Source organism: Marmota flaviventris, chromosome 5 (genome assembly GCF_047511675.1).
Source record: "Marmota flaviventris isolate mMarFla1 chromosome 5, mMarFla1.hap1, whole genome shotgun sequence".
Lineage (NCBI taxonomy): Eukaryota > Metazoa > Chordata > Mammalia > Rodentia > Sciuridae > Marmota > Marmota flaviventris.
Genome location: NC_092502.1, coordinates 107,153,240 through 107,166,609, shown reverse-complemented (window position 1 = coordinate 107,166,609; position 13,370 = coordinate 107,153,240). Strand labels below are relative to the sequence as shown.

Sequence of the window (13,370 nt, the reverse complement as noted above, 5' to 3'; positions counted from 1 at the left end):
AGTCTTGTTAAGGAAGTCAGATCCTAAGTCGACATGGTGAAGATTTGGGCCTACTTTTTCCTTTATTAGGCACAGGGTGTCTGGTCTAGTGCCTAAGTTTTTGATCCACTTTGAGTTGAGTTTCATGCAGGGTGAGAGACAGGGGTTTAATTTCATTTTGTTACATGTGGATTTCCAATTTTCAAGCACCATTTGTTGAATAGGCTATCTTTTCTCCAGTGAATGTTTTTGGTACCTTTGTCTAATATGAGATAACAGTATTTATGTGGGTTTGTCCCTATGTCTCCTATTTTGTACATTTGGAAACAATCAATAATGTGAAGAGAGAGAGAGAGCCTACAAAATTGGAGAAAATCTTTACCACATGCACATCAGATAGAACATTAATCTCCAGAATATATAAAAAACTCAAAAAACTTAACCCCCCCCAAAAAAAAAACCAATGCAATCTATAAATGGGCTAAAGCATTGAACAGACACTTCATAGAAGAAAAATACAATCAATCAACAAATATATGAAAAAATGTTCAACATCTTTAGCAATTAGAGAAATGAAAGTCAAAACTACTCTAATATTTCATCTCACTCCAGTCAGAATGGCAGCTATCAAGAATACAAACAACAATAAATGTTGGTGAGGATGTGGGGAGAAAGGTACATTCATACATTGCTAGTGGAAATACAAATTGGTGCAACCATTATGGAAAGAGGTATGGAGATTCCTCAGAAACTTGGAATGGAACCACCTCTGACCCAGCTATCTCACTTCTTGATTTATACCCAAAAGACTTAAAATCAGCATATTACAGAGACAAAGCCACATCAATGTTTATAGCAGCTCAATTCACAATAGTTAAACTATGGAACCGACCTAGGTGCCCTTCAATAGATGAATGGATAAAGAAACTGTGATACACACACACACAAATACACTATTAGGAATATTAATCAGCCTTAAAGAAGAATGAAATTATGGCATTTGCTGGTAAATGGGATGGAGCTGGAGAATATCATGCTATGTGAAATAAGCCAATCCCCCCAAAACCAAAAGCCAAATGTTTTCTCTAATATGTGGATGCTAATTTACAGTGGGGAACTAGGGAAGAAAAGAGTTATTTTAGATTATATAGAGGGGACTGAAGGGAGGAAAGGGGATATGGGTATAGGAAGAACGGTAGGATGAATCACACATTATTACCCTATGTACATATATAAATGTACGACCAGTGTGATTCTACATCATGTACACCAGAAGAATGAGAAATTATACTCCATCATATGTGATGTATCAAAGTGCATTCTACTGTCATGAATAACTAATTAAAATAAATTTAATTTTTTTAAACATAGTTTTTTAATTCATAAAAAAATCTTATTAAAAAAAGTTCTACTCTGATTCCCAAAGTCACACATACCATGAGGGCCTCAATTTATGCATCTAAGACATTCAGGAGAAAAATATTGAATGAGAACATGTTTATGTGCCAAGCCCTATATACAGAAAGAAGGACATGATCTCTGTCTGAGAAGCATACAGCCAACTCACTTTTGTTCAAAACAAAATAAATATTCAGCCTACGGATATCACTGTCGATTGAACTTCAACTCTAGGCTTGTATACAAAGAGTGTAAACAAAAATATCTGGCTTATAAGAAAAGTGATCTACAGGTAAAATTAACTTAACCTATGCCATGTAGAATAATTTGAAAGTTTATAAAATGCCAAAATTGATGGGCAAAAAGTATAGCCAATGAAAGAAAAATGCATGGAAGGTAGAAGAAAGAATTTGGCATGGGCGCCACACACAATCTCTGACACTTTCAGAATCCTTGTGAGAATAAGTGGATTACTCTTCCAGCCCCTTCCTTTTATGTAGTCTGCTCAGGGCTCTGGAATATGCATACGTAAATCAGTCTTCCATGCAGAAGATGGGAGGTCAATGAGTCCAGGGTATAGGAATTACAAATAGAAACACATTTATTTATAAGATGGAAACAGAACATTCTAAGGAGCCCAAGACCAGCATAGCAGGCACAGCTGGATCCTGAAGTAAAGAGGTAGAAGGAGGAGTGAAGCAAGCATAGCAGAAGCAGGCTGAACGCCCTGAAACTTCTTTTCTGCATCAGATGAATTTGAGACACTTAGATTATGACCATCCCTGACTGAAAAGGATCTGGGAAAACACCCATCACAGACACAAGCATTCCAAAACATTTGCACTGTGATGTACGAGACAAAAATGTAAAAGACTAAACTGATCTGGCTTCTCATACAAGCTACTTACACTTCATCTGTGGAACTAGTACTAAACCAGTTGAAACACTAATGTCTTTATTAGAATTCCAAATGGCAGTCCAAGTTTTGGCCTTCACATTCTGGGGTCATTTCCAGATTGAACAAGACAAAGCAAGCATTAGCACAAAGTCTGAGGAGTTCAGCTACAACCATGCAGAGTGCGAAAGGGAACAAATTAAAGGACTGAAAGACTTGGACCTGTAGCGTGGCACTTGCCATGCTATCACTTTGGAGAGACAATTTAATTCTCACGTTTCAAGTTGTTTGATCTGTAAAAGGGAAGGGATATCTGTTCAGCTTGCTACCCAGGAATGTCAGGGGACCACAATGAAAATATCATATGGGACAGGGCCCTCAAGAACCATGAAAGCCAAAGTTAGGGGAACTTAGCAGTTGTATACTCTCATCTGATCTTTTTAATACAAAAAAATAATAATTACAATAAACAGTCACTAAATAGATATGTGGTCTGTTTGAATACAGTTTTCTTCTGGTTGCCATTTAAAAGCATAATTGAAGGGAACTAGCCCCCTGTTTGGGAGGCACTATAATTGCATCAGTGCAGTATACCAGATGTGCCATTAAAACAAATATGCTATAATCTCGTGCCTCAGGCAGCAGCCAGTCATTAGGTGTTTTTAAGCAGCAATTATGCCAGACCTCCTTTCCAGCTTGGGCAATCATTTTTCTTTCATTCGTTAATATTTCTTCAAGGCTGTGATTTCAGCCACCAACCATTCCTTCAATAGATATTTGCTGATAGCCTACTGTGCACCAGGCAGGCACTCTTCTGGTCTTCCCTCATGCCACAGGAGAGCAGAAGTTCTCAGATGCCTTCCCTATTGACCCTCTAGAGACCCTTCATTTGTTTGGGAGATAAATGAAAATACCCTGCAGTTATACTGTATTACTGACAACCAGAAAAAGCATGGCCTCATTATGTCTTGCAACTGGCCTGTTGAAGTCTGCAGTGCTAACTGGAATTCAAGTACAACCAGAAAACGGGTCCTGATCTACAGCCGAGCCAGGTCTACTCACTTCCCTGCAACTGGATGCCCAAGCCTCATGTCCTATTATACTTTAGATATGAGGGGTCCCCCAAAAGCTCATGTGTGAGATGATGAAGAACATTTCGAGGTGAAAAGATCAGATTATAAGAGTTATAACACCATCAGTATATTAATTCACTGATAGGGATTAATGGGGTGGTAATCCTAAGCAGGTAGGATGTGGCTAGAGGAGGTAGGTCAGTAGGGGCATGACTTCAGGGGTTTATATTTGGTACCTGGTGAGCAGAGAGAGATATCTCTCTTGCTCCCTCACACTTTCTCGCTCGATCTCTCTCTCTCTCTCTCTCTCTCCCCCCTTCTCTGCTTCCCAACTGCCATGTTCTGAGCTGATTTCCTCCTGCACACACTTTACTCTGATGTTCTTCCTCACTTCAGGCCCAGAGCAATGGAGCCAGCCACCTATGGACAGAGACCTCTGAAACTATGAGCACCAAATGAATTTTCCTCCTCTATGATAATTCTTATGAGATCTTCTGGTTGCAGCAGTAAAAAAGCTGACTAAAATATGTCCAAGGTCCCAGACTAAGATATCAAATTCTTTGGGTATGAACTATAGCCTCCCTGGAAGATTAATCCCCTCCTTCAGCATCAGGGCACCGTCAACAAAGGATATTCTGGTGAGAGGAGGGGAAGAAATTAAGAAGGATCAACCACACAGGAAACTAGTACAAAAGGAGCTGCTTAGCCAGTTCACACTGGCTGGGGAGGTTGGAAAAAAAGATAAACAAAAATCTAGATGCATGAATGAAAGCAAAGAAATGAACCACCACAATCACAGTTACTTCATGCTTACCAGATGCCAATAACTATGGTATGATTGTATATTCCTTGTTCCTATAGAGAGCTAACATTTATTCAGTGCTCCCTATGCATTCTCTCTCATTTAATCCTGACAGCCATTCCATGATGTATGTTCTTTCATCATCCTCATTTTATAGGACCAGAAACTGAGGCTTGACACAATCATGCAATTGTCCGAGCCCACTCAGATAATAAATGGAGCATCAAGGATTTGTACCCAGACATTTCAACCTCCAAAATTCAAGTTCTTAACAATTATGCCTCCTCTTATGCAAAGGCTGGCTTGAGTTAGCATCAATGGCAGTATCCTTGTCAAAGAAAACATACGCTAAAGTCAACAGTAGCAAAAAGTCAAAACTATAAATATTAAAGTTTTAAAAGGAAACCTAGAAGACTCATATTAGAAGAATTGGAAAGCATCTTTTTTAAAAATCATGGAATGATTCATTTAATACCACACTTATTTCATATCTCCAGCTGTAAGTTGCAGATGGAAGATATGAAATAAGGTAGAACTTGTAGAGAAAAATCTATTCAAGAACTAAAAGCTGGGCTGGGGATGTGGCTCAAGCGGTAGCGCGCTCACCTGGCATGCCTGCGGCCCGGGTTCGATCCTCAGAACCACATATAACTCTCTCTCTCTCTCTCTCTGTCTCTCTCTCTCTAAAAAAAGAAAAAAAGAACTAATAGCTGGGACTGGGATTGTGGCTCAGTGGTAGCGCGCTCGCCTAGCATGCGTGCGGCCCGGGTTCGATCCTCAGCACCACATACAAACAAAGATGTTGTGTCCGCCAATAACTAAAAAATAAATAATAAAAAATTCTTTCTCTCTCTTCTCTCTCTCTCTCTCTCTCTCTCTCTCTCTCTCTCTAAAAAAAAAATGCCCTAAATATATTTTAAAAGAGGGCAAAAAAAGATAGACTATTAATAAATCAACCAATTGCGGGGGTGGGGAATAAGCAAAAGGAGAAAGAGCTGCATCATTCATAAGGAACCAGGTTCAGGCCTTTCTCCAGGGTTGGCCTGATGTGTTGCCCTCTGGCGCCTGGGGGGGCACCTCCCCCCCCTCTCCCCCTAGGGGATAGGAAAGGCAGCAAAATACAACAGAGTATGTATAAATGTGGATGTGTAACCAATGTGATTCTGCAATCTGTACACATGGTAAAAATGGGAGTTCATAACCCACTTGAATCAAATGTATGAAATATGATATATCAAGAACATTGTAATGTTTTGAACAACCAATAAAAATAAATCAGCATAGCAAAAACAAGCATAGGTACAGGAAGGGTAGGGACAGCAGGTCTATAGGAACAGAGAGAGGGATTACAGAAGATTTCTCAAGGTTTCTATCATTGAGGCTCACAGTTAAGAGTCAACACAAGGTCTTTTAAAGGTCACCAGGGACAATTAAAGGGGGCCATGCAGCAGAACACACTGTCCATTTCTCTAGGCGTCCACGTCACTTTTGGCTAGCACTACCCTTCTCCCAGGCCTCTCCCACTCACCTTCAACCACAAGCCTTTTTACCTTCCTGGATTGGTCATTTTGAAAAACATGTGTCATATGTGTTTTAAATAAAATAGTACAAGGACAACTGCCAACATCTAAATCCTATTAAGAAATCTATGAAAACAGCAAAACTCTTAACTTTTTCCTTCCAGATTAAGTGCTAGGAGATTGCGTGGCTGCTGTCATTTTCAAGTTCCATTCTAGCCTCCCGTGTGCCATCAAAACCTGGCTGTGCATCCTGCCATGTTTGAAGGGCTCCCAGCAGACAGCAGGCAGGGAGCGGGCACGGCTGGCCAGAGGAGAGCTTCAAAATGTCTGTGGCTCAGAGTCCTTTGGGAATCACAATACAGTAGAGTGTTTAAAAATAAAAGCTCCCATTTACATTCTTTTTCCTTGAAAATTATAATTGAGGGAGAGACAAGTGACCTGAATACAACCTTATGTTCTATTTCCCAGATGTGAGAGTAAATGTGTAATTCCCTATTCCAGCCGAAGGGCTATTGTTGCCAGACAAAAGTAGGAAGCTTGCTTTTTTAAGGAAGAGTTTTAAGCTGCTGTTTCTTCTTTAAAATGCTGTACCTGGGCTGGGGATGTGGCTCAAGTGGTAGCACGCTCGCCTGGCATGCATGTGGCCCGGGTTCAATCCTCAGCAACACATACAAACAAAGATGTTGTGTCTGCCGAAAACTAAAAAAATAAATATTAAAAAAATTCTCTCTCTCTCAAAAAATAAATAAATAAATAAATAAATAAATAAAAATAAAATAAAATGCTGTACCTTAGACAGAGAAGGTGCTCGATAAGCGGTACCAACTTAAGCTGAAAAATAAATCTAATATTTTTGAGGGGAGCAAAACACCTGTTTGGGAGGAATTTAAGTCTATATTACATTCTTCACTGCCACAAATCCTATTTTTTTTTTAATTAAAAGCTCAAAAGTCAAAGAAAACATTTTTAAATTAAGGATTTTAAATGTCACAAATGACATACATACACATAGCTAAGTATTGTGAAACAATTTTATTAGTTTACCATGGGATCTATTCCAAAAGCATTCTCCTCACCATTAGTATTCACCTCGTGGGTTACTATAGCAACCCAGGAAGACACTACCAGCTTACAATGTCAGAAAAAAAGTTGTGGAGGTATTTGTCTCAGTATCAGAAGTGACAGAAGGCCAGAAAGCAATAATGAATGTGCACGCAATTGCTTAAAAAATGTAATTGTTATTGGTTGTTACCCATTATACATTAATTTCAAAACTGAAAAGAAGAAGCTGGAAACACATATTTTGAAATAAGTCTGTCTTTTATGGGTTTTCTGCCCACTGATATTCCACCTGGTGTCATTTCAAAGTTGCCATCCAGTATAAAGCTTTGGGCTAGAATAACAGAGCTGACCTGTCACATTGTCTGCAGGCCAGCAAGCAAGGCTCATGACTCAATGCGCCCTTCCTTGGTCTATAAGACTTGGAAAACAGTGAAGTGGGGCCTATCTATGGGTCTGCTCCTCAGCCTCGCTCTATTTTATTTCTATATCAGCTGCTGGCAGGCTGAATTCAGGAATAAAAACACAAATCCAGCTCAAACTCTAGTGTTAAACAAATCTCACTTCTATTGGCTACAGATCTCTTTTCTCTATTCCAAGAAAGAGAAACAGATACTCTCCTCTGTCAACTCGGCTGGGCCCCACATTCCCTTTCTTGTGGTACCTGGGGTGAAGGTAATTGTTCTGACCAGCTTGAAGCAAGATGTAGATGTCACATAAAACTGGCCATTCCCCCTAAGTCTTTCATAATGAACTCCTAATTCTTATTTAGTAGCTATTCCTGCAAATAATAAACAATATCAAAATTGCTCTTTAAATTCCCCACATGAACACTAAACAATCAAGGCACATCCTAAAAGTTGTTGAATAACTCTTACTCTTATAAACTTTCTTCTGAAATCCTTCTGATCTCTGCATTTCTTTTTTTTTTTCTCCTCTCATTAGTTGTGGAACATAGAAAGGCAAACAATGTTCTTCAAAGGGTGCTAATTATAAAGACCCAAAGCATCATGCCAGCCATCTTCTTTATAAGAGCCTCACACTACACTACCCACACTGTGCACCACACCTGCAGTCCACGACAAGGATTCCTGCTTTTTCTTTAAGTCCCCATTCATTATGCTGTGACTAGTTTTTACACAAACAAACATTACTTGGACTTCTTGTTACAACATATATTCTGCAACTAATAAATCCTTCTAATTTCTAGATTCAAGTTCAATCTATGATGTTATTTGCAAATTATGGAGCATACTCTTAATCTGATCTTTGGAATAAATAATTAAAATATTAAATTCTCTAACCCATCCTACCAATTCCACCAACTGCTCCTCTTTGGGGAGAATTCTCCAATCAAATATCTAGAGAATGAGAAGCCAACTCCCTAAATACATCAGCTGTGTTTAACTTTAAGACCAAGATAGCCCTGTCAAAAGATTACAAAGGCACAACTGCCTTACCATCAAAAATTTCTTCTCTGTATAGAATCACTTACAAAGGCAGGAGGAATGTTGAATGAATAAAGTAACCTGAATGATAAAACTTTGTTTTATTATAAGATTTTAATAAGATTCAATTCCTGGCATCACCTTTACAAAACCAACTTTGTTATGTTTTTTGGTTGGTATAACCAAGAATCACATGTGCTCCAATACAAATACAAGAAGGTCTATGTGAAGACCTCTGATCACAAGAAATACTTGCACCTAGTAAACTGCAGAAATCCAAATTCACTTTTAGAATTAAAATCTACTCTGGAAAAAAAAAAATCTTGAATTTGCTATACACAAGTTTGTAAGTATAAATACATGTGACTATGTGACATTTTTATATGCCTTTTTTTCACTCTTTAATCAGAAAGCATGGCCAGGACAAGCTCTACCTCTCCTTAGGCTGTGAGAAAAGTCTCTAAGTTCACAGGGTAATGCCATCAGCCTTGAGATGGCATATGTAGCCCCACCCAGCCCCACCCGCAACCCCTGGGAAGGCCTTGCAAGCTCCTGGGAGCACAAATACAAGGAAATCGTGTGGTTGAACAGGAAGGGAAGGCTTTCAAGTCCAAAGTCATGTAAGTATCAACATGTGAAACATTAGAATATTTAATCCCAGTTAACCTAATTGTCAACATTATGCCAATCTCTGAGAAAAAATTTCTGTCCAAAATGAAGCAAAGAACCCAAAACAAAATAGATAAATTGTGAAATTTCATGGGGTAATTATATTACTTCTCAATATTTTACTATAATTGAGAGCCTCTGAGACCCTGCCAGTTTTCTATCATGAAAGCTATTGCACAGAAGGAATGGGCTTAATTTTATGAAACAGAAACCCAGTTTTATGGATGGCCTAAAATTAAATAAAACCTGGGATATTTCCTTCCCTCGTAGGCATAATGAAGTTGCCTTATGACTAATGACGGGTAAAACGCAGGCCAAGAGGAGGCTCTGCTTTTCTTTATGGGATACAATGCTCCACTCAGATTCTGGCCCTTCTCCAGGATCCTGGACTTCCCGATAACTCTCAATGACTAAGAGGAAAAAAAGAAAAAAAAAAAATAAATGAGAGATTTATCATAAAATACAAGGGAATTACAGTATGCTTCACAGTAAGACTTTAATCAAACTCAAAAGAGTTTGTCTCGAAAGAGAGACAAAGCCATTATCAAAATTAATTCATATTCATCCAGCAATATCTATTTATACCTAAGGAAATCATAAATAAATGAAACAACACACATAATTTTCATAAGAGTGAAGAGTGAAGATTTCAAACTGTTTTTGGATAAGTACTAATAATTACTGAATAGTATAGTGATTCTCCAGAAAAATTAAAACAGAACTACCATATGATCAAGCAATCCCACGACTGGGTATATATCCAAGAGAAAGGAAATCATTATGCCAAAGAGACATCTGCAGCACCATGTTCATTGCAGCAGTATTCACAATAACCAAGAAATTAACCAATCCTATTCACTGATGAATGGGAAAAGAAAATGTGGTACCTATACACAATGGAATACTTTTCAAGCATAAAAAGAAAATCCTGCCAAATTCAGCAACATAAATGGAACTAGAGATCATTATGTTAAATGAAATAAGCCAGGCACAGAAAGACAAATACCATATGATCTCACTCACATGTGGAATCTAAGAACATTGATCTCATAGAAGTTGAGAGTAGACTAGTGGCTACCAGAGGACAGCAAGGAGGGAAATTGTTCATCAGTGGGTACTATGTTATAGTGTGCTATTGTACTGTAGTGACTACAGATGACAGTAATGTCTTATACATTTCAATAAGCTAGATGAAAGGATTTTGAAAGTTTTCACCAAAAAGAAATGATATTTGAGGAAATAAATATGTTTAGCTCAACTTAAATACTACCCAATATATACATGCATCAAAACATCACATGGTACTCCATTAATATGCACAATTTTTATATTTCTATGTATCAATGGAAAATGGAGTTTTAAAAAAGAAATAATTATTAGGAAAGAAACTGTTTTCCATGTCTGATGCCATCACCTCTATCAACTCCAGCAGATCCCATCCCTCAATTTAATTCTCAATTCATTATTATAATTTATCTACTTCAAAGACAACCAAAACCAATAAAATACGTGTGTTGGGGAAAAAAATTCTGAGTATGTTAGAGATCCTAAACCAGTTAGATCAAAACTCTAAATTGAGAGTTAAAAATAATAAAGAACAAATCCAAAATAGTTCAAAATTAGTACTACCCTACCAAATGGATTTGAATAGGCAATAAGTTAAAACATGTCCCCTGAAGTCACACGTGCATCATAACCTGACATAACCCTGCTGCCACAGGACATCTCTATGAGGCCTTCACCTAGTGTTCTTGTTGATTCCCAACTATAAAATGAGTAATTTATGTCCAATTAAGTTTCAGTCAATGCAACAAAAACTCCAGGTCCCCCACCCAGTATATAATAGAATTTCTGAAGTTAAAAATTAAAACTAACATAGAAGAATTGATATTTGAATTATTTGTCTAAATGCCCAATTTGCTTTTTAAAAACTGGAATAATTTTTGGGCTGCAATTGTGTAAAATGAATCAGAATGCATTCTGTTGTAATATATACCTAATTAAAATAATTAATAAAAAGTGCATATATAAAAAAACTGGAATAATTTTGACAAAAGTATCCTGATTGATAAATGCTTCCATTAAGGCCCCCCAATCTAACATTGGCCATTATCCATATATGATCCATAACTTACACACATAACAGAACTGTAGATACAGAAATTTAAGCCTATGGCAGACTGAATAAAATCCCCTAGGACAGTCACAAACCTCAGAGTAAAACTTAGCTAAAAACATGGTGTTAGCCTGTCCCTTGACAGTGAGTTGTGGAGAAGCCCTTCTGCAAGTCTAGGCTGCAGGAAGTGTAACATCAGGTACTATACGCTGATGCTAGAGAAAGTCTAGAAAAGTTCCTAAAAATGTTTAGTAATTGTTTATAAAAGTAGGATTTTATCCTTTGGCTGGATTTTCAACTTGCTCAAACCAGTTATAATTTCCTTTCTATGCATATACATGCACATATATAAAATATACTACCTATATATATGGAAGTCCATTCACATAAGCACAAGAAAGCCAACTTTTAGTACAAACTTTTATGTTTAGACATGGTTCTACAGACTTCACCATATATCATCTAATATAATAACTAGAATAAGCAAATCCGTTTGGATACTATTGTGCCTTATTTTAGGAATTAAAAATTTGTGGCACCAGAACTAAAGTAACTTTCCAAGTCTCATAGCCAGGAAGCAGCACATTTAGGACTTAAACCTGGCTCCAGAGCACTTTTTACTAACTATGACAGTAGAATTGTTTTTCTATACAATACAATGTCTCACCATGAAAAAGACTTGCTTCAGTTTTTCCCTCATGAAAATATATCTGTCCTATATAAATACTGGTGAAAGGGCCAGAAAGCGCCTCTTGGTGACATATATATGTCTGATACAAGGATATGGATAAATCAAAGATCATGAAAGGCAGAGGCAAAGTAATTAAGAATGCATCTCTAAAAACCCATGAAAATGGCAGTAAGATTACTTTTAACAACTCAGTGTCTCCAAACTCATTTATGACTCTCTCTCAGAAATAACCATGAGCATCCACACCCAACATGGAGAATTGTGTGTACATACTATTGTCAATGCACATGTTAAACATTATAATATCTTTAATTTCTAAAGTTTGACATGAAAAACAAATATAGCAAATGAGTAACTTGAATTCCATTTTGGAATCACTTAATTTAAGCTATTCATGTGAAGTTACGAAGTTCCATGATCTTTAACAATTTGCAATTTTGCAGAGACACTGACTGAACCATTGCAGACACCCCACTGCTCTGCTGATAGGGTTGCTGGGCTAGGAGCTTGTGATGGTAGCTCTGCCCCTTGAAGCTTTGATGCTATTATGGTTTGGATATGAGGTATCCCCATAAAACTCCTGTGCTAATACAGGAGATGAAATGATTTGACTGCAAGAGATATAAACTAATCTAGAGGATTAATCCACTGGATGGATTAATAATTTGGATGACAGCTGGGACATGCTTGCAGGAGGTTTGTCACTTGGTGTGTGTGTAAGAAATTATATATTTTTTTCCTCCGGCTTCTTGCATGCTCTCTTTCTGATTCCTGGCTGCCATGAGCTAAGTAGTCTTCCTCTGCCATTGCCCTTCCACCTTACCTTGGTCCCAGAGCAGTGGAGTCAGCCAACTATGGACTAAGACCCCTAAAACTATTAGCCAAAATAAACTTTTCCTCCTCTAAGATGTTGTTGTCAGGTATTTTAGTCACAGTTACAAAAAGCAGACTAACACAGATGCTCTTCACTCATGGGCTTGAGCACAGTGACAGGTAGAGAATCCCAGTGCTTTCTGTCTTTGTCAAAATGGATGCGCTTTGGAAAACATAAAACACTATCCAATATTCTAGTTAGAAAGGTTTTAAAAATCCAAGAAGCTTAAGAAAATAAAGTTTCTTAGCCAGAAAATATTGTGTATATAAGGCATATTAAAATATTTCATATATAAATTGTATGTATAACAATATATCAATATATATAACATATTATTTACTACATAACAAACATGCCATGCACATATATGAAGAGTTTATTCTGAGACTTTCAAGAGTCACTATTGCAATTCCTCCACATATATCATGTCCCCTCACTACGACCTTGGGGATAATGAAGAGCATAACAGACACAAGCCCACACCTTCAGGGAGCCACCCCTTTGTACACATCAATCAGACATCTCACAGAAAAGTGCAGCACACAGGATCCAGGCAGGGCACAACACTGTGACTTCTCTCATCCAAGGTCTTCAAAAATAAGAAACATCCTTGAGTGCCCAGGAGACTTCCAATAGAAAGATTAAAAAAAAAAATTACCTCTCTAGTTGTGCTTATAGCCCTACAATCCTGTTTACAAAAATCATACCCTTTTACCTAGAGTAGCGCATTAAATCTTATCCATGATCAAATTTAAGCCAACTTGCAACTCCTAACTAGCATTTATCAGGAAGCAGAAATTCTTAAAAACAGCATCACCTAACCACAAAGCTAAAATCATGGGAAGA

The 13,370-nt window shown here is 37.6% G+C and overlaps 1 protein-coding gene across 4 annotated transcripts in view; it reads right to left on the bottom strand.

Moving 5' to 3' along the window:
- Arhgef28 (Rho guanine nucleotide exchange factor 28) overlaps positions 1-13,370 on the bottom strand; it is a 306,403-nt gene that overhangs the window by 166,043 nt on the left and 126,990 nt on the right. The gene's annotated exons all lie outside the window — the stretch shown is intronic.